The 21,807-nt window shown below is 38.9% G+C and overlaps 1 pseudogene; it reads left to right on the top strand.

Moving 5' to 3' along the window:
• Positions 1 to 882: 882 nt before the first annotated feature.
• Positions 883 to 16,896, top strand: LOC147443289 (uncharacterized; annotated as a pseudogene).
• Positions 16,897 to 21,807: the final 4,911 nt, after the last annotated feature.

Below are 21,807 nucleotides of genomic sequence, written 5' to 3'. Positions count from 1 at the left end.
GGCACTGACAAAAATGCTACACAAAATGACAAAATTGCATGTGCAGACCTGCTTGTAGTGGAAACAGAGACCAAATCAAAAATCTGAACAGACCTCATTATAATCGGAGAAAGTGAGTAGGCGTGTGTTGGAGTAGCTGGCGACTAAGCCCGTGAGGACGTAACCTGCTCTGATACCAATTGTTGGAATTAGGGTTGCAGAGAAACACATACAACTTGAAGAAGATGAAGGAAGCTCAAGGCACACAATACAGAGTGTGTTACTTGGTGTGCAATGGAAAGATAGATAGCCCTAGAGTGATGGGCGTATATACAATGCACATGGGAAAAAACCTCCTAAAGAGGGAAAAAATGCCCCGGCGGTCCTAGTGTGTTCACACACATCACTACCACATGTATATGGTAACATGGCCCATGATGCATATCTTTTGTTTATCTTCAGGTTCTTAGGTTAATCACAGTAAAATAGGAGTCTTTTCTCACTTGTCACTCCCAGACTGGGTGTCTCGGGCTGGATGTAAAATCCTTAAGGAAGGAGATATCTTCAAGCTATTAGGAATTCCAATGGGGTCTCAAAGTCGTTGGGATTGGGTTTGCAAAAAAATTCAATAGAAGCTCAATATATGGATAGGCTTCCAAAATTCCTTGGCTGGCAGAGTGAAAGTCATCAATTACTTTTTGAATGCATATGTACTTTTCTTTTTCGGCTGCTAGAGACCAACAGATTGTCACTTGTTGAGGATTACTAAGATTTATAGGAATTTTTTGTGGGCAAGGGATCTCTTTGTCGAAAAAACCTCCAAGGTCTCATGGGACATATGCACTCTCCCTAGGGAGAAAGGTGGGTTAGGCATCCAAAATCTTGATCTTATAGGCTGATAAAATGGGAGTTAAGCTTGTGATTGCAAACCTTCATCAGCCAGATGAGGAATGGGCTAGGTTATTGCTCAGAAAAATCTACAGTTTTAGATTTTTGGATCTCAAAGGTTGGTCCCATTTTCCAACTTCTGTAATATTATTTCGAAAGAAGCCCATCACTTCTGTTGGCTCCGATCTCATACGGTCAGTTATTATAGCTTGGAATAGACACATGGCCAACATTCGACTGAACACCCTTTCTAAGCATAGGTATTCAATCCCTCCAAACGACTCTATTTGGTGGTCTTTCTTGGATATTCCCCCCATCCTCTTCTAAGGTCCCCAACCTGCCCGTACCAAGATCGGGATTGGATCCTTGACAGTGAGGCGGTCTGGGGCGGGCAACAAGAAGAGTGGCCTCCAAGCACTCTTCTAGGCTCCCATGCTGCTCAATTGGGTTGGGGTTGGAAAAAACAACAAACACACACACAAACCGACAACCTAACCCTACACAAATTTGGGGCACCACCTAGTTTTGGATGCGAACTAGGACGCGTAGAGAGAGAGAGAGAGAGAGAGAGAGAGAGAGAGAGAGAGAGAGAGAGAGAGCGAGAGAGAGAGAGAGAGAGAGCTTGGGCTGATTTGAAACGTATCAGCAATGATCAAGCAAACACAACTATATATTTAAGAAAGAGAGAGAAAGGGGGAGGGGGTGCTTGTTGCATTAATACCTTCTTACAAATCTGTCATGACAAATCAAAGTGAGATTAGTATTTGTTCAACATAGCTTGCGTAAATTTCACCACAACACATCACAAGAAAAGCCACCCCAATCACGGTCTTAAGGCCAGGGGAGTCCTCTCCACCCTGTCGCCCTCTTACAGTATGTGGGATTTATGGCTAGATTGATGACAACACCAGAGACAAGCTATCAAGAACTTAACAAAAAACACCAAGACACTTATGCATCATTGTTGTCCATTACTTCACGTTGGAAGGGAGACAAAGTATCCAAGCTTAGTCCAAATCCACCCTCCTTGATTCAGCAAATGTTGGGCTTACACTAGTAGGAGAAATGATAGATTTTCTACTCTCAATTGAATGATCACTCTCTCTCTTACAATGGCATAGAGTTCCCTTGCTAATCCCCTATTACAACACATGCACATGCATAAGACAATGAGCTTCCACTCAAGAGCTCCTTCTAGAGAGGTTGAGCTTGGCTTCTCAAGCTATAGCATAGTGCTCTTGCTTATGGCTCTCCCTTTTTTGTGCTAGCTACACCCTCCTTTTATAGCAATTTTGAAGGCTAGGGTTACTCCTCTAACCATGGTTGGGTTAGATTTTCCGCAGTTTATCTAATTTCTTTTGCTTGGAATTATCAAGAAGTTGGTGGGGAAAGAGAGAGGAGAGAAATGGAGGTGATAGGACTTTTCATAGTGGGTTAGTGTTAGTAGAGTTAGTATTAATTTACAAATGGAATTGGATATTTACAAGGGGAGTATCCATGTAGGATACAAATAAGGAAGAAAAACTCTTAAGAGGTAAGAAAAGGTGGATTTCTTACAAGGTTGATGCTCCAAGTGTCTTGAGTAGGGCCAATTTTTGACGCTTGTTGACGGTCCACTAGCTTTGACGGTACATTTTTTCTCCACTCTTGACCTTCCTTGAGAGACAAGGTAATTGAAGCTGAGTAACCAACCACCATGATGCTGTCTTTTAAGAGAAGAGGCTGACTTTTGTGGTTTTTTTTGATAGATATGGGTAAATTGGAGGAGGAAAAATGAGACTAGGTGGTCAATTTTGGAATGGAATTGTGTGTGGGAGGTATGAGTTCACCATGGTTTCTCTTATTCTTCAAGGTTGAGGAGAAGGTGAGTAGGGTGCAGAGAGGAGTGGTGAGAGAGGTGGGGATGATGAGTGGAGAAGTGTGTGTGAAAGAGGAAAATGATAAAGTGGAAGAGAGAGTGTGGCTGCATAGCATGGGAAAACTGGGGTCCACTAATAAAATCATAGCTCACAGCTCGTAGCTCAAAAAAATATGAAAAAATTTGAGGCAAAAGTTCAGCCCACGAGCTACAACTTTTGTTTGTATCACCTTTTCAAATTCGGAGAGCAAGTGAACTTTAAAAATTCAGCAAAACCAACCGTTTTTTTCCACTGCACAAGGTCCTTGTGGGGTCCTTCTTTGGATGATTCTTTTGAATACCTCCAAGAGTGAGCCCTTCATAGTGCATGTATGCATGCCACCTACCCTTGACCTTATTTGGTAGGTCTATAATTGAAGATATTGTTGAGATTATGATATAAGTGAATAGTACAACTAAGAAAATCAAATATTGAGGGGTCTAAAAAATATGTACATGTCAAATATAAATAATATAAGTGGAAAAAATATAAAGGGGTCAAAAGAAATCTCTCTCATTATGAGGCTACCATAAAAAGATAAATATTTTTGGTGTTCTAATTTTTTAGAAAAAAAAACAAAATAGATGTAGGAAGGGAAAAATCACAATAGTGAAAAAATATACACATAAATAAAACTAGTTTTTTTGGATTTTTGTTGGGGTGGAGTTACACCAAATATAAGAGAAGCTTACATGAAAATATTTCTATATGGAATAAAGAGTATGAAAAATGGTAAGAAAAAATTGTGGTAATGGTGAGGCAATGTACAGAGCATAAATAACACACACCTAGGTAGAAATATTTAAATAAATACCAAAATAATTATGAAAAAAACTTTTATTTAGGCCCTATATACAAAGAAATATTTACATACGCATGGGCCATAATATACTTATATTTTTTATTTATTTTTATTTTTTTGGCTCAACTAGCCCAATGACTAGCTAATTGAGGGTTTTTTTAAGAAGATATGGGAAAAGTCCCGTGACTCACGCACGCCTATGTACAGTGAAATGGTAGGGATAGCCACAGTGTTTGGGTGATTTTGGTAGGGTGAGGTAATTCACTGTGGCAATTACAAAGAGCCGAAAAACGGCTATCATTAGCCCTCCCCCTGGATGATGGTATATTCATGTACCATCATAGAGCATCTTTTCCAAAGAGAGTGCTTCAGAGTCCTTGATGAGATTTTTATTGTTTGGCCCCTCAGAATTTTGGCTAGAGTTACACTCATGCTTCATGTAACAATACTTACATGAGACAATGGCCTTCTGACAGATCTTTGGTAGATCCTTTGGTAGAAGGCGACTCAAATAGGGCTTCAAGCGATACCCGTTTACTTTCCTGGAGTGCTCTTTACCATTCAAGTCCATAAGCTGATAGTAACTTGAATTGAAAGCCTTCTTGACTATGTATGGCCCTTGCCATCTTGTTTCAAATTTGGCATCAAAACGATTATCGAGTCGATTCTCATACCTTAGCACAAGCTCTCCTTCCTTGATGCCTTTGTCCTTCAGTTTCTTGTCGTGCGTTTCTTTCGCTTATGTGGCTTTCCTCTTGTAGCACTCATATGCTGCTTCTCTTTTCCACTCAAGCTCCACTAACGTAAGAAGTCGATCCATCCATACCTCTTGATCATCTTGTGCTCCTTTGCCATGAAGTCGCATTGTTGGAATGTTGAGCTCGATAGGCTGCAAAGCCTCTTGACCATAGACCAAGTGAAATGGTGTGAACTCCGTGGCTTCCCTATATGTGGTTCGATATGCCCACAAGGCACCATCCAAGAAGTCATCCCATAATTTTGTCTTGTTTTGCACCATCTTTCTAATGATTCCTGCAATGACACCATTAGCCTTCTCCACCAAACCATTTGACTGTGGGTAGTATGGTGTGCTATGACGATGTAGAATGTGAAGCTCTTCACAAACTTCTGTGAGCAAGCCCTTCCTAAACCCTGGACCATTATCAGAAACAATCTCCAAAGGTGTGCCAAATCTGCAACAAATGTGATTGTACACAAACTTGCTAACTGTCCTCTCATTCACTCTTGCCACACTTTGAGCTTCCACCCACCTAGTCATATAGTCTACAGCCACTAGAATGTAGAGTTTACCATTTTTTGTCCTAGGCAGAGGACCCATAGAATCAATGCCCCACTTTTCAAAGGGTCCATTTGCAAGCACTATTTGCCTCGGGCCATGCACCAACCTTCTATTTCCATTTATCTGACAATTGTGACAGCTTTTACACCAATGTTGAACATCCACATGCAAGCTTGGCCAAACATACCCCGCAAGCAAAATCTTCTTCACAGTTGATTCTTGGGCAAAATGACCACCACATGCCTCTTCATGCAAACCTTTTAGAATGGCTGGAATTTCCTCGATAGTTGGTACTCTTCTGCACACTTGATCCTTCCCTCTTTGATAGAGGGAGCCTTCTAGGAAGAGATAGAAACTTGCCTTCTTCATGAGTCTCCTCTTCTGAGCCTTCGTGAAGTCTTGTGGAAACTCACCCTCCAAAATGTAGCCGATAATGGGAGCCAATGACTCCAATCCCTGGTATCTCGGTTGCTTGACAGCTGCTGCCACCATGATGACCTGCACTTCTCTCTCAACACATGTAACTGCTTGTTGTGCAAGTAAATCGGCATCTTCATTTTGTTTCCTCGGAATATGATATAGTTGCACTTCTTCAAACTGATTAAACATCTTACGAATGGCATGAACTTTTGTCCTTAAGCTTTCATTCTTGCATGCCCAAATGCCTAAAATCTGTTTAACAATGAGAAGTGCATCTCCCTTTACCATGAGACGTTTTATCCCTTGGCCAATGCACATCTTCAAACCATGAAGTAGTGTGTCGTATTCTGCTTCATTGTTGCTAGTTGAACCTGGTAGATTGACCTTCTCTTTCATGACCACCTCTCCACTTGGGTTGAGCAACACTAGCCCTCCCCCTGCTTTCCCTGTGGCTCGTCGAAAAGCTCCATCAAAGAACAAGGTAAAAGCATTGGGAATACTTTTTGGTGGTGGCAATGGTAGGGTCTTTACTTGAGGCACCTTAATTTCCTTCTCATGTACCCTATAAGTGAGAATCCCTGCCAATTGTGCACGCACACTATCTTCTACCTTGAAAGAGTATTGAAACTCTTGCAACTCCATAATCCACTTTGAGATCCTAGTACTAAGATTCATTTGAGATGACACCCAAGGGAACAAATTCTCTGCGGTGAGGATTACAAAAGGTTTTGGGAGCAAGTGGGATCTAAACTTTCTCACCGCAAACATGAGAGAAAGCATCATGAGTTCTGCTTCTGTGTAGTCTCTCTCCAAAGCATTCATGACCCTACTAGCAAAGTAGATGGGTCGCATCCTTGTACTGTGGGGATCTTGTTGTAGCAACACGGCACCAATTGTTTCCTTCCCAACACTAGAGCTAACAAAGAATGTGTACTCCCAACATGGAGGCATGAGTGTTGGTAGCTCTGACAAAATGACTTTAATGTTACAAAAGTACTCTTCAAGCTCATCAGACCATGCAAATTCTACTTGTTGTGTCAACTTTTGCAAAGGATGAAGCAACTCCGAAGCTAAGTGAATAAAGCGTGACATATACTTCACTTTTTGAATGAATGATATGACCTCTTTGAGATTCTTGGGTGATGGTAGCTCAATAAGAGCCTTTGCCTTTGAAGGATCCACCTCAATGCCTTTATAGGAAACCTTGTGACCAAGCAAGATCACTTCATCCTCAGCTATGTGACACTTGTCGGGGTTGAGTTGACCTCCCATGTCATAGAGCTTCTTTAAACCTTCTTCTACCCTTTGTAGATGCAATGATTTTGAGCTATAAATGCAAAAATCATCAATAAAAACCCTAATGGACTTTCCAAAGAATGCTTGAAACACCATGTTCATGAAGCGTTGGAAAGTTGCAGGAGCATTTGTCAGGCCAAATGGCATGACTCTAAAAGCATAACAACCCCAAGAAGTGATAAAGGTTGTTTTCAATTGATCCTCCAATGCGATACCTATTTGAAAGTAACTCGAGTAGCCATCACACACAGTGTACTTCTCATGACCAGCTACTTCATTTAGTATCTCATCCTGAAATGGGAGGGGAAAGTGATCTCTTTTTGTTGCCTCATTAAGTGGACGATAATCCACACACACCCTCCACTTGCCGTTTTTCTTAGGAGTGACAACAACGGGAGAGACCCACTCTGAATTCTCCACTGGATAAATGAAACCTGCTGCTAGAAGCTTTCTTATCTCCTTGAGTAGAGCCTGCTCCTTAATGACTCCTAGCCTTCGTAGCTTTTGAGCCTTAGGTGTGGCCTCTGGCTTCAACTCAATCTTGTGTTGAACAACATCTACTCCACGCACATCGGTGTAGTCTTTAGCAAAAAGCCTCGGAAATTTCCTTAGCACACATTTGAACTCCTCTCTTTCATCCTTTGTAAGTGTTGTAGACAACATACCTTCTAACATTCCTTCATCTTCCACCTTTTGGTTCTCTTGGGAACCTACCTCTTCCAAACCTCGAGAAGAGGTCTCCTGGTTTTTTGGCTTAAACCTTACCCCCATGACTTCAATGGAGGACTCCTCTTCAGTAATGCTGCCGCTACTTTCTTCTTCTGAAGTGCTATCGGTCCAACCTTCTTCCGTCTCACTTTGAGATGATTCTTCATGGAGCTCCTCTTGGTGTTGCTCCTTCATGTCAAAGACAACCTTTTTATGATTGTCATTCCTGCAAATTAATCTCCCACTCTCCCAATCCTGCAAAGCTCGCATTTTCATTAGCCATGGTCTTCCTAGGATAAATGGATAACCACTTCCCTTGGTCGACATAACATAAAAATCCACTGCCTTCTGAAAGCCAAAGGCCTCCACAAAAACATTTTTACAAATGCCTACGCACCTAGCCTTGCTATTGTTTGCCATTTTCACTTTGATTTCAGGTGTCTCATGGATGTGCATGCCTAGTCTTTGCATGAGCCCTTCTGTCATGATGCAAATTTGTGCACCCCCATCCACTAGACCTTTCCTAACCAATCTTCCTTTTATGTAACAATCTAGCACAGGTGTAATATCCTCGTTCATTTCAACATGTGCAATTTTTACAACAGGAAAACTCTCTTTTACCCTTCTCCTAGTGCTAACTGCCTTTGTTAAATCCCTCCTAACTTGTGGGCATAATGCAAGAAACTGAGGCCATGAGATATCAGGACCCTTACCTCGCATGTCTTCCAACAGGTTGTATGGAGCCATACCATGTCCAAGAGGGAAGTCTTGGAGATTGATACGACGTCGAGTCCTCTTAGCTTCCTTGGTCTCCTTTGCCTTCTTGCCTTGTCCATGGTCACTCTGTGATGGGACACCCTCTTTCTCTTTACCTTTTCCTCGGCCACGTTTAATGCCATTGGCTTCCATGTCAAACTCATTTGAATTTGTCACCTCTACCACATGCACATTTGGATCTGGCAAAGGTGGAACTCCTTCTACCCCTTGTGGAGGTGGTCTTGGTCCATTTGGCCTTTGTAGAAGCCTTGGTTGTTGACCAGCTCCTTCTCCTGAATTCATCACTGGGTAATTCAAGTTAGGTCTCCCTGGCTCTCCACGGGGCAAAGGACAATTATACATCCCATGTCCAGAATCTCCGCAATTCCAACATTGCAAGACTCTCCTAGTTCGTGGCTCTCTCTCTTCTGATTTCTTTGCTTGTCCCTTTGGACCTACAGCTTGTGCAAGGTGAATTGACAGGCTGCTTAAAGATTCATTTAACTTCTCAATCACTTCAGCCGTTACCTCAGGAAGCTCCCTAGATGTTGATGCTTGTGACTTACCTTTGGGTCTAAGACCTTCTATTGGAACCTCTCCCCTTAAGCACTTGAGTTTCCTATACTTCTCAGTAGCCCTAGTTTCAGCTGCATCAAAAGTAGTAGGTGCACCCGCCTCAACTTTTACCTTAAGGTCAGGAAAGAGTCCGGCTATGAACCTCTCCTTCTTTAAAAATTCTGCACCATCACCAGGGTTAGCAACATTTCGTATCCATAGAGCCCAAAGACGTAGAAACTCTTGCTTGTACAAGTAGTAGTCATCTAAGTCTTTTTGCTTATGAGAAACAATGTCTTGCCATAGTTTTTGAGTGTTTTGGGGATCAAAGAAGTATCTCTTAAAACGATTCAAAACTTTTGTGTAATTCCCCTTAACTTCCTCAGGCAAAGAGTCAAACCAAGTACTAGCATCTTTCCTAAGGACCACCTCAAACATTTCTACACGTTCTTGATCGGTTACTATCCTCTTGATACGGCAAGACATCTTGAAATTTGCTAAAAATAATTCTGCATCCTCTCCAAGCTCTCCAAAGAAAAGAGGATATCCAGACATTTGGCGTTGGCTCTCCATTATCATGAAAGATTACAACACGAGTTACGATAAGGGATATAATAGAGATTTAGAACCACTCGCCTACAAATGAAGAAGTAAGAAAATACCACTCTAGGTTTTCTTCTTCAGCTATCCAAGCTTCAATAAGGTCTCGATTTGTTTGATCAAAACAAAAAGGTAGACTATTGATGAGCTCTAAGAAGGGTTGAAATTCTTCAAAGCTAAGGCGATAAACAGAAATCTCTAGAACTTCATTTTCTGGATCCAAAAGAGCAACCACGTCCCAAGTGATAAATTGCACTTGCTCTACAATTCCCAACGCACAAGCGGTTTGTATAAAAACTAGATCTTCATGCTCGTCGAAGGCCGTGAGAAAGTAGCAATTGACTAGGAGCTCCTTTCCTTTGAGTTCCACACAGTCGGAGTGAGGCAACCTTCTCACAATTTCATAAAGAACACCCTGATCAAGTCAAATCAAGTTTGCAAGATTTAAAGACTCCACTTGTGCTACAAAATTCCTGGACAAAAACTCCTTAGGATTATGGTTAAATCATTCAAAAGCATAAAGAGATTTACAATGTCTCTATGAACAAAGTGTCATAAAAAGTAGAGAAGGATGAGAATTTATACAAATTTGCAATCTTCTCTATGCTCTCTTTATTAAGACAAGCTCTGAATAGCTCCCTATCTCCTTTGTTGAAAGCGAAAGGAAGACTATTAATAAGACGCAAATGAGGGAAAAATTCACCAAATGTGAGTCTATGAAGCATGAACTCTGGCCGCAAGTTTCCTGAAGAGTCTTCCTCAATGGTGAAATGCACTCGCCAAACGCCAAATTTCACTCTATTTACCAATCTTAGGGCACACACTAGTTGGATGAATGCGCGGTCTTCCTTAGTGCCCAACAACAAGAGGAAAATGGAATCCACGCGTAGGAACTTCCGTCTTAACTTCACCACCCTCTTGTTATGAGGGAGACGCCTTACTACTTGCTCCTGCAACTCAATTGGTAATAGAGCTAGATCTCTAAGGATTGAACTTTCACTGCACACACATTCCCAGTTAGAACAAATGATCGTTTTTTTGTTTCTTGTAACAACTTGGACAAAGAAAAAACAAACATACACACTATTTTGCCGGGCTGCACTTCATTTTAAAATAAAATGAACACATGTACATCAAAAGAAGTGTGGTAGTTGATGAGAGGTAGAATGACAGGGTTTGGTGATGCAAGAATTTCTCCTACTCTTTGGGCACCAAACATGAACACCATTCGTTGTTGAAAATGGATCTTTCTACTAATTGCAACGTTTATTCTAATGTGTGGAGTAAAATGAAAGGGAAAAACCTCTATTCCTGGGCCATTATCCATGGCCTATGCATGTCCTAATGCTTAAAATAACACAAAAATATAGACGTCCAAGCTAATATCGTACCTAATGAGAGGCAAAATAAAAGGATTTACCGAAGTGTTTATCTCGGCTAACCTAAGAGGACCTAAAATTCTACGAATTACTCGCTGAAATTGCAACTTAGTACTAACAATTATGTGTACCTTTTGCCTTGCAATGGGAATGAAGGGATCATACAAATTCTCGTGATTCATGCAAGCTACTTGATTATGCTAAAGGTTGAGCCTTCACAAAACATACACAAGCTTCTCCTCACTGGGGGCACCAATTTGAGGCGGTCTGGGGCGGGCAACAAGAAGAGTGGCCTCCAAGCACTCTTCTAGGCTCCCATGCTGCTCAATTGGGTTGGGGTTGGAAAAAACAACAAACACACACACAAACCCACAACCTAACCCTACACAAATTTGGGGCACCACCTAGTTTTGGATGCGAACTAGGACGCGTAGAGAGAGAGAGAGAGAGAGAGAGAGAGAGAGAGAGAGAGCTCGGGCTGCTTTGAAACGTATCGGCAATGATCAAGCAAACACAACTATATATTTAAGAAAGAGAGAGAAAGGGGGAGGGGGTGCTTGTTGCATTAATACCTTCTTACAAATCTGTCATGACAAATCAAAGTGAGATTAGTATTTGTTCAACATAGCTTGCGTAAATTTCACCACAACACATCACAAGAAAAGCCACCCCAATCACGGTCTTAAGGCCAGGGGAGTCCTCTCCACCCTGTCGCCCTCTTACAGTATGTGGGATTTATGGCTAGATTGATGACAACACCAGAGACAAGCTATCAAGAACTTAACAAAAAACACCAAGACACTTACGCATCATTGTTGTCCATTACTTCACGTTGGAAGGGAGACAAAGTATCCGAGCTTAGTCCAAATCCACCCTCCTTGATTCAGCAAATGTTGGGCTTACACTAGTAGGAGAAATGATAGATTTTCTACTCTCAATTGAATGATCACTCTCTCTCTTACAATGGCATAGAGTTCCCTTGCTAATCCCCTATTACAACACATGCACATGCATAAGACAATGAGCTTCCACTCAAGAGCTCCTTCTAGAGAGGTTGAGCTTGGCTTCTCAAGCTATAGCATAGTGCTCTTGCTTATGGCTCCCCCTTTTTTGTGCTAGCTACACCCTCCTTTTATAGCAATTTTGAAGGCTAGGGTTACTCCTCTAACCATGGTTGGGTTAGATTTTCCGCAATTTATCTAATTTCTTTTGCTTGGAAGTATCAAGAAGTTGGTGGGGAAAGAGAGAGGAGAGAAATGGAGGTGATAGGACTTTTCATAGTGGGTTAGTGTTAGTAGAGTTAGTATTAATTTACAAATGGAATTGGATATTTACAATGGGAGTATCCATGTAGGATACAAATAAGGAAGAAAAACTCTTAAGAGGTAAGAAAAGGTGGATTTCTTACAAGGTTGATGCTCCAAGTGTCTTGAGTAGGGCCAATTTTTGACGCTTGTTGACGGTCCACTAGCTTTGACGGTACATTTTTTCTCCCCTCTTGACCTTCCTTGAGAGACAAGGTAATTGAAGCTGAGTAATCAACCACCATGATGCTGTCTTTTAAGAGAAGAGGCTGAATTTTGTGGTTTTTTTGATAGATATGGGTAAATTGGAGGAGGAAAAATGAGACTAGGTGGTCAATTTTGGAATGGAATTGTGTGTGGGAGGTATGAGTTCACCATGGTTTCTCTTATTCTTCAAGGTTGAGGAGAAGGTGAGTAGGGTGCAGAGAGGAGTGGTGAGAGAGGTGGGGATGATGAGTGGAGAAGTGTGTGTGAAAGAGGAAAATGATAAAGTGGAAGAGAGAGTGTGGCTGCATAGCATGGGAAAACTGGGGTCCACTAATAAAATCATAGCTCACAGCTCGTAGCTCAAAAAAATATGAAAAAATTTGAGACAAAAGTTCAGCCCACGAGCTACAACTTTTGTTTGTATCACCTTTTCAAATTCGGAGAGCAAGTGAACTTTAAAAATTCAGCAAAACCGACCGTTTGTTTCCACTGCACAAGGTCCTTGTGGGGTCCTTCTTTGGATGATTCTTTTGAATACCTCCAAGAGTGAGCCCTCCATAGTGCATGTATGCATGCCACCTACCCTTGACCTTATTTGGTAGGTCTATAATTGAAGATATTGTTGAGATTATGATATAAGTGAATAGTACAACTAAGAAAATCAAATATTGAGGGGTCTAAAAAATATGTACATGTCAAATATAAATAATATAAGTGGAAAAAATATAAAGGGGTAAAAAAAAATCTCTCTCATTATAAGGCTACCATAAAAAAATAAATATTTTTGGTGTTCAAATTTTTTAGAAAAAAAAACAAAATAGATGTAGGAAGGGAAAAATCACAATAGTGAAAAAATATACACATAAATAAAACTAGTTTTTTTGGATTTTTGTTGGGGTGGAGTTACACCAAATATAAGAGAAGCTTACATGAAAATATTTCTATATGGAATAAAGAGTATGAAAAATGGTAAGAAAAAATTGTGGTAATGGTGAGGCAATGTACAGAGCATAAATAACACACACCTAGGTAGAAATATTTAAATAAATACCAAAATAATTATGAAAAAAACTTTTATTTAGACCCTATATACAAAGAAATATTTACATACGCATGGGCCATAATATACTTATATTTTTTATTTATTTTTATTTTTTTGGCTCAACTAGCCCAATGACTAGCTAATTGAGGGTTTTTTTAAGAAGATATGGGAAAAGTCCCGTGACTCACGCACGCCTATGTACAGTGAAATGGTAGGGATAGCCACAGTGTTTGGGTGATTTTGGTAGGGTGAGGTAACTCACTGTGGCAATTACAAAGAGCCGAAAAACGGCTATCATTAGCCCTCCCCCTGGATGATGGTATATTCATGTACCATCATAGAGCATCTTTTCCAAAGAGAGTGCTTCAGAGTCCTTGATGAGATTTTTATTGTTTGGCCCCTCAGAATTTTGGCTAGAGTTACACTCATGGCTAGACTTATCCGTGGCTAGAAGGCCAATCATTATCATCAAAATATACCAAGGAGTCGGAGGTGTCTTGAGACAAGCTGTTTTAAGGATGATCAATCATATCTTTCCTAATTCAACCAGTTTTAACTCAAACAATTCTTTCTTATATTATAACAAATGTACGTTGGAATTTACCTTCCGTTTTTTGTCAATTATTGCTTTCTTGATTCTTTCTCACTCCTTACGTATGCAATGCTAACTTATAAAAGAACATAAATTATTTAAAACTTAATTGAATAATGCGAAACCCACTTGGGATTGATCGGCCATCTGCTCTGCTGCGCTGGCGCCTGAAGACTCTCCTTCGTAGGCCTACTACTAGGCCCGGCTTCGTCGTCGTGCGACGCTCTAGTTCTTTTTAGAGCTACGTCTTCATCATTAGATGTAGGATTTGCTCGGGTCCTTTTAGGTGCCATAACTTCTTATCCTTATAAAAAGACTTAATCGATCAGACGTTTAATTGAATAATCTCTTTTCTCCTTTTTACCTAAAGATAAGGATTTTTGGAGTAAGTAGGTATCCTTGATAGTTAATTGGATGAGATATTTCTCCTGTAACCTCCTTGTACTATTAGTAATTTCCCATAATTACCATTTAATTAGGGAATCTATTCAACTAGGTTTATCCTTAGTCTATATTCCATGAATACTTTTTAGTTAACCTTACTAAATTATAATTCCTATCGGCTAATGGATTACACAACCTAAATTGTAATTTGATATGTTCTATCTTTAGGAGTTTTCATAAATTTGATTTATAACCTTTCCCTCTTATACTTATGGTCTAATTTAGGTAGAATTTTACTGAAAGTAATTTGTTATACCAACCATTTATGCTAAGGTAATTTTTTCCATCCTACGATAGTGATTTTGGACCTCAGGTATTTATTTGGTATTAGATAAATTCATTTACTAATTTCCTTTCTCTATTTTATACGCAAAATCAGTTACTTTTATTAAAGATAAATACCTAAACTATTTATCCGAGGTTGGGATTTATCACAGATTTCTCAAGGTGTGCTCGACCTCTGATATTTATATCAAAGGCTTTTGGATTGATTTACTATATTTCCCCTTTTATTTTTCCTAAAGATATTGTACTTTTACTAGGATAATTAGGTAAACTAATTATCTGAGGGTAACATAATTATCACGGGTTTCCTAAGGTGTAATTCTGATAAATAATTCAAAGCATTTTGAATCAATTTGATAATTTTCCCCTTTTAATTTATCCTAAAAACAGAGTAATTCTGCTAAAGTAATTATGTAAATTAACTATCTGAGCTTGACATAATTATTACAGGTTTTCTAATGTGTAATTATTCTCTAATAAATAACTCACAGCAATTTGAATCAATTTCTCTCATTTCAGTTTTCCTAAAAACAGAGTAATTCTACTAAAGTAATTATGTAAATGAATTATCTGAGGTTAACATAATTATCACTTGTTTTCTAACATGTAATTAACCTTTGATAAATAACTCAAAGCAATTTGAATCCATTTGCTAATTTTCCCCTTTTAATTTGTCCTAAAAACAGAGTAATTCTGCAAAGTAATTAGGTAAATTAATTATCTAAGCTTGAAATAATTATCATAGGTTTCCTAACATGTAATTGACCTCTGATAAATAAATCAATGCATCTTGAACCTATTTGCTAATTTACCCCATTTAATTGTTCTAAAAATAGAGTAATTTTACTAAAGTAATTATTTAAACTAATTATCTGAGATTGATATAATTATCACAGGTTCCCTAACATGTAATTAATCTCTGATAAATAGCTCCAAGCATCTTGAACCTATTTGCTAATTTCTCCCATTTAATGTGTCCTAAAAACGAGTAATTCTGCTAAAGTAATTATGTGAATTAATTATTTGAGCTTGACATAATTATCACAAGTTTCATAACATGTAATTAACCTCTAATAAATAAATCAAATCAATTTGAATCAATTTACTAGTTTCCCCTATTTAATTTGACCTAAAAACAGAGTAATTCTACTAAAGTAATTAGGTAAAATAATTATCTAAGCTTGACATAATTATCATGGATTTTTTAACATGTAATTAACCTCTGATAAATAACTCAAAACATTTTCAATCAATTTGATTATTTTGCTCTTTAATTTTCTCTAAAAAATAGTGTAATTCTGCCTGATTAATTATGAAAATTACTCAAAAAATTATAAGATAATTTTCCTAGCTTAATGACTATCTAATACAGCTCAGATATTTACCTTAACTTAATCTAAGCTTAAATAATATATTTCCCATTAATTTATGGTTAATTTGGATAATTTTAGTCCTAATATGATAGGATAATTAATTAGCTTAATATTCCCAATGTTAATTACAACAATCAGCAAATAATATTTAATTAAGAGAGTATTTATGAGTATACATAGGCCTAATCTTTAATTTATTAAGAAAATAGATTAATCTAGCCTTGCTAATTAAGAAGGATTAGGCTAATTACCATTTAAGTTAATCAACTAGAGCTTAATCTCTAGTGATTTATGCATAGCGGTCTCTCTAGATGAGAGAGAGTGTGTCAAGGCTCCGAGTCTGTTTGAAATTGTGAAGCAAGGGTCATATTTATAGGTTTCTGGGCACTCACATGCTGGAAACTGGCAGTAACTTGCATCCCAAGCAGCCCAACAGGTCAAAAGCCGCCCCCTGCTGCTAAATCTAGTCTGGGAGAGTTCATCATTACCCCACACAATCCCCCTCAGCTTCCAGAATCGATTTTTACTATTTTCACTGATTTTTAAGGATGAAAATTGGAAATATTTGTAATTTTTAGAACCTTAGGATAAGAAAGTCTTTGTTAATAATAATTACTGAAACCATCCAATTTTACTTAACTAATTAAATTCATAGTGTAACCTTTCAGAGCCCGTAATTTCTCTAGATTTTATCTGAATTCTGTTCTGAAAATTTCTAGCCCGGAGTTTGCTGTGCTTACCAATATTTGCCACGGTCGAACAATTTTACATTGCTTTTTCAATAATCATATCAGTTTGATTAAGCTTTATACAATCTTTAAGGTTTCAAAAATTGGAAACCTTACACCTCCCTTCCTCCTTCAAAAAGGCTTTGATCCTTCACAAGAAAGGCCTCAAAATTTGGTCTCAACTTTGGGATGCTGGAACTAGGGATTGGTTAGATGACATGCAATTGTCCTTACATTAAAAATCCAACCTTGGGACTTGACACTTATCAGAGCTCGGATTCGGGCTTTCCCTTCAGAGCTCATCTGGATACTTAAGGACCCCTATGCTCTTGACCTTTGAGCTTTCATGTGGGCAGGTCGTTATTTACAAGCTTCAAAATCCGGTATGGGATTGTAACAAGGTGGCTGCAACTATCCTTGATGCCCTAAATAAGAGATAGAGAGTTGATTACTCGCGTAAGCAATGGGAATTTAAGTTCCAAAATATTTGGGCCTCCTTGATAGAGCCCAAGAAGTATGTGCTTCTTTGGTTAATTCTACATAAGGAATTACGGACAGGGAAGAAAGCATTAAAAGCTCAAATCAACTCACGGGTTTGTTGCAAATGTAAAAGCAAGGTTCTATCTTTGTTTTGGAATAAGTCAAGAGCTGAGTTCCTTTGGCTGATTTGGTGTTAGAGAAATTGTATAATGTTTGAAGTTGCTTACCAGACACCATGTTTGAAAACACTTCTCTTGTCTCTTAATGTACATGATATGAAGATCACTAATGACCAGATTACTTTGTAACGGACCAAGAAAGGTATCCTAAAATATTCCAAGCACTTGAATGACTGAGCTCAAACATGGGGAGAAGAAGGGAAAGTGATGGCTTGGGACAACTGGGAAAACGAGTCCGGCATCGGGATAGCTTATCTTGAAGACACGATTTTTTAGGATCATTACTACCTAGGCCGACTTGAGGCTGAAATTGATTGTAATCTATGTTTGAAGTTGCAGGTGTTTAGTTCACTAGCCCTGTGCGGAAGTATATCTTGTAAATGGAACCTCTGGTCTGGGTCATATGCAGTCATAGCTACTGCCATTTTGTAAGAATTATGCTCTTCTAATACAAATTCCTCGTGCTAATGGTAAATATATATATATGCTAAGCTACTTGCATACTTGCCATGCTTAAGATTATGCTTAAGCAAATCAAGGTTTCCATTAAACCTTGCTCTTGCTCTCTCCCTCTCTTGAAGGCCAAACCCTTGAGGGTTTTGTGAAGAAGCTCCTCTCTCCTTCCTCTTCATCCTAAATCCCTTTCCTTCCTCCTTGAGCCTCACATCTCTTCAAGAAGGACTTCAACCCCACTTCCCTCTTGTTTAGGTAATCTTCATTTCTAGTAGGATTAATTAATCCATGTGTTTTAATACTAGGAAGTTTTATGTGCATAATTTTAGGTTTAAGCTTTAATGGTAACCTTGGAATTAGGGTTAAGTATTAATGGTAGTTATGCATCATTAAGTTAAGCTTCAAGGGTAGCTTTGCACTCGTAAGCTAAGCTTAAATGGTAACTCTACACTTAGATATAAGCTTTAGTGACTACCTTGCATTTTTAGGTTTAAGCTTTAATGGAAACCTCACAATTAGGGTTAAGTGATAAGAGTATCTATGCATCATTAAGTTAAGCTTAAAAGGTACATTTGCACTCATAAGCTAAGCTTTAATGGTAACTTTGCACTTAGATGTAAGCTTTAGTGACTACCTTGCATTTTTAGATTTAAGCTTTAATGGAAACCTCGCAATTAGGGTCAAGTGATAAGAGTATCTATGTATCATAAAATTAAGCTTCAAAGGTAGATTTACTCTCGTAAGCTAATCTTTAATGGTAACTTTGCACTTAGATGTAAGCTTTAGTGACTACCTTGTATTTCAGGTTTAAGCTTTAATAGAAACCTCGCAATTAAGGTTAAGTGCTAAGAGTATCTATGCATCATTAAGCTAAGCTTCCAAGGTATATTTTCACTCTTAAGCTAAGTTTTAATGGTAATTTTGCACTTAGGTATAAGATTTAGTGACTACCTTGTATTTTAGCTTTAAACTTTAATGGAAACCTCACAATTAGGGTTAAGTGCTAAGAGTATCTATGTATCATTAAGTTAAGTTTCAAAGGTAGATTTGCACTCTTAAGCTAATCATTAATGGTAACTTTGCACTTAGGTGTAAGCTTTAGTGACTACCTTGTATTTTAGGTTTAAGCTTTAATGGAAAGCTCGAAAACTCATAAATTATAGGACGACCTTCTAGCTTCCTAAAATGGAAAGCTAGGCACCATAAGAAAAGAGTAGTTGTCTAAACTCAATAGAAGGAGTTCAATTTTTGGTATTGAAGAGTATTTCTAAAGTTGTCAATTTCAAGTTTGTTTGCAAATACGGGATGGGGGAGATATGGGATAACTTTGCGGAATTGACCTCCGTGTTGTTTTGAACCGAAAACTCTACAAGATTCCATGGAGATGTCCCATAGATGGCAAAGGATTGCAAAACCTGGGAATCTACAAAACGGGGATTGAACTTAAAAAGTTGGCATTTCCAAAGAGACATTAACCACCAAATGCCTATGGCAAAAACTCGCTTGTATTTTCTAAATAAACTTGGCTAGTAGATAATTGATGAAAGTAGGAATTAAGGTTGATAAATGAATGAACCTGGAAATTACCAACTAGGACTTAAAAAAGAATCTCGAGAGGTGATAGGGGTAGCCCATTGCAAAACATAGATTTAACTATGAGTTTTGAAGATTGTCTGGAAATGACCGGAAACCAAGATGGATCTTCTTGGGGTCAATTTGATTTAAAGTCCGGCCCATTGAGAGGATTCTCTTGGGGAATTTGAAGGAGATTGGCCCTTTTCAGCTAGGGCAGCGTAACCTGCAAGTTGTTATACCTAGGTCATTCATGCCCGAGGGATAAGGGATTAATGGGTTTGTTTTATTTTTGCCCGGCCAGGTGAAGTACCCGCGGTATCTTATTAGAAATCGGCCATAATCCGGGTATGGCCTGATGCCAATATTTGAATGAGAAGGTTATACTTAGGGAGGATGATGTGAATTCAATTAACGAAATTTGTTCAACTTAGTTGCTTAAAAAGGAACTGGAAAGGCTAGGAATATAGGGGCTATCCTGTGCTTCTATCACCAGATGGTGTTATACCTCTTGAAATAAAATGCTTAGGAAGGAATGATTAAATTACTTGATGAGCCTTTCCCAAACACTTAATTCTGGGAAATATTGTGAAGGTGCTGCCATTTTGATGGCTTGTAACTGATTATCTTGGCCTGAATGGGGAGACAAGATGAATTGGTTGAAACTAAATGTGTTGCATGGTTAGTTAGGAAACTAGTTACAAGCTAATTATAGAAGATAAAGGAAAGGAAATGAATTAATAGTTTCTAAATAAAGATCTCGTGGGAACAACCAGATGAATGTCCCTGAATGAGGATTGCATGCTACTTGTTGTTTGATGATGTCTGATAGACACCTGTCTTCCTAATTTTGTAGAAGTTAAGTACTACCTCGGGAAGGGATTTTCATGAAATGGTTCGGTGGTTGGGCGGATCCAGAGGGTCAGATGGCCGGATGTTGATTTAAATTTTTTATGTTAAACGCTAGGACTACGTGGGATCAAAATGGGTAATCGGGGACGAGCGAGACCATGTAGGATTACAAGATCCCTCTTCTTAGGGGAAAGTGATAACTGCCGTGCCTGCTTGTCAGGAAAAAGGGGTTATCGCTATGAACCAAGGGAGAACAAGAAAGTAAGACCAGATCCTCAAGTTAAAGATCAAGAGAATCAAAACTAAGGACCATGATTTTGGGTGTGGAAAGCTGTCAAGGACAGATTGATTATGAGAAGTGGATAGAATCATTGAATGAAGGAATGTACCCCCTTGGGTTGGCATTCGAGATAGACCAGAGTCCTTCTGAGTGTCGGTCTCAAGTGGGAGGGATACCTGCAAATAGATCTACGTAATTCCCTAGAACGGTCTGGAGGACTGAGGGAGGTGAGTAGGGTCGAGTCTGGGTATGGTCCTCACACAATTGATGGCATTTGTGGGTACGTGGTGAGTTGTGGTGGTCCGCATAGACATGTGTGCATCGAGTTGAGTGTAAATGTATGTTTGCTATGAGATTGTGTGTTGTTTGAAGGTATCTTTTGAGAGAATAAGGGTGTTGTGAATGCCCCAGGTTTTAGAGAGGCATTTTTGTGTGTTGGGTGGGTTCCCCATTCCCCCTTTATGATCTTCTCGTGCCCTTACAAAGGAGCACACTGATTGCTCCCTGGTGGTTTGTTTGTAAGCAAAAATGTGACAGTGCTAGCCCAATTTTCAATGGAGATGAAGATGTGAACAAATGGCTGGAATATTTTGAGTTGTTTATGTTGTTGTTGCAAATATGGAGTGATGAATAGAAGGTGCAAACAGTGCCATTGGTGCTGTGAGTAAAGCAAAGGCATGGTTCGATGGTCTAGAAGATGCATATAAGCTGGGTTGGGTTGGTTTTTGTTGAGAATAGTTTTTGTGCCGGTTTTGCAAAGTGGTGTCAGGTGCTGAAGTAGATGCAAAGATCAAAGGTCTATGTCAAAAAGTAAGTGAAGATCTTGACATATTTGTCGATGAGTTTGAAGCTTCTTGGAGCAATCTGGTTGCTATTACCGGAGCGGTCAATGCGAACTGTTTCAAGTTGGAAAAGTTCCTAGCTTGCATACATCCTCGTGTTCGAGAGAAGGTTGTTTATGAAGAGCTAAGAAGGTATGACAAGGCTGTCAAAATTTCCAAGGTGAAGAACAGTGTAAGATTGAGGGGATTGGAGCATGCAACTCTCCACCCAACCATGCCCTATAATGGCCTTGCCTTGCTAATAATAGGGCCCCCTTGATCGCAAGACTTTGTTTTGGCTCTTGGCCTACCTGGTCCTACCCTAGGACTGACATTACTCCCCCCTTGGAGAAGTCTTAGAGAAGCATTTTTTTCCTAAAAAACTAAAGTGGTATATCTTCATAATAGCACTAATGTTTTCCACAATGATATCCTTTATGGATCCAATTGTTTATTTGACCAGACTACAGTTCAGAAGGAGGTTCAATGAAACCAATAATAAAATATTGATTGCTCACATTGTTGTATAGACTCCATTTAGAACACACATGAACATGCTAAACAAGTTATCACAACAAAGATGTACTCAAAGAGTACCTCTTTTTACCTTCCAT

Source organism: Adiantum capillus-veneris, chromosome 14 (assembly GCF_014529385.1).
Source record: "Adiantum capillus-veneris isolate H3 chromosome 14, ASM1452938v2, whole genome shotgun sequence".
NCBI classification, from domain to species: domain Eukaryota; kingdom Viridiplantae; phylum Streptophyta; class Polypodiopsida; order Polypodiales; family Pteridaceae; genus Adiantum; species Adiantum capillus-veneris.
This window is presented reverse-complemented; position numbering and strand designations above follow the sequence as displayed.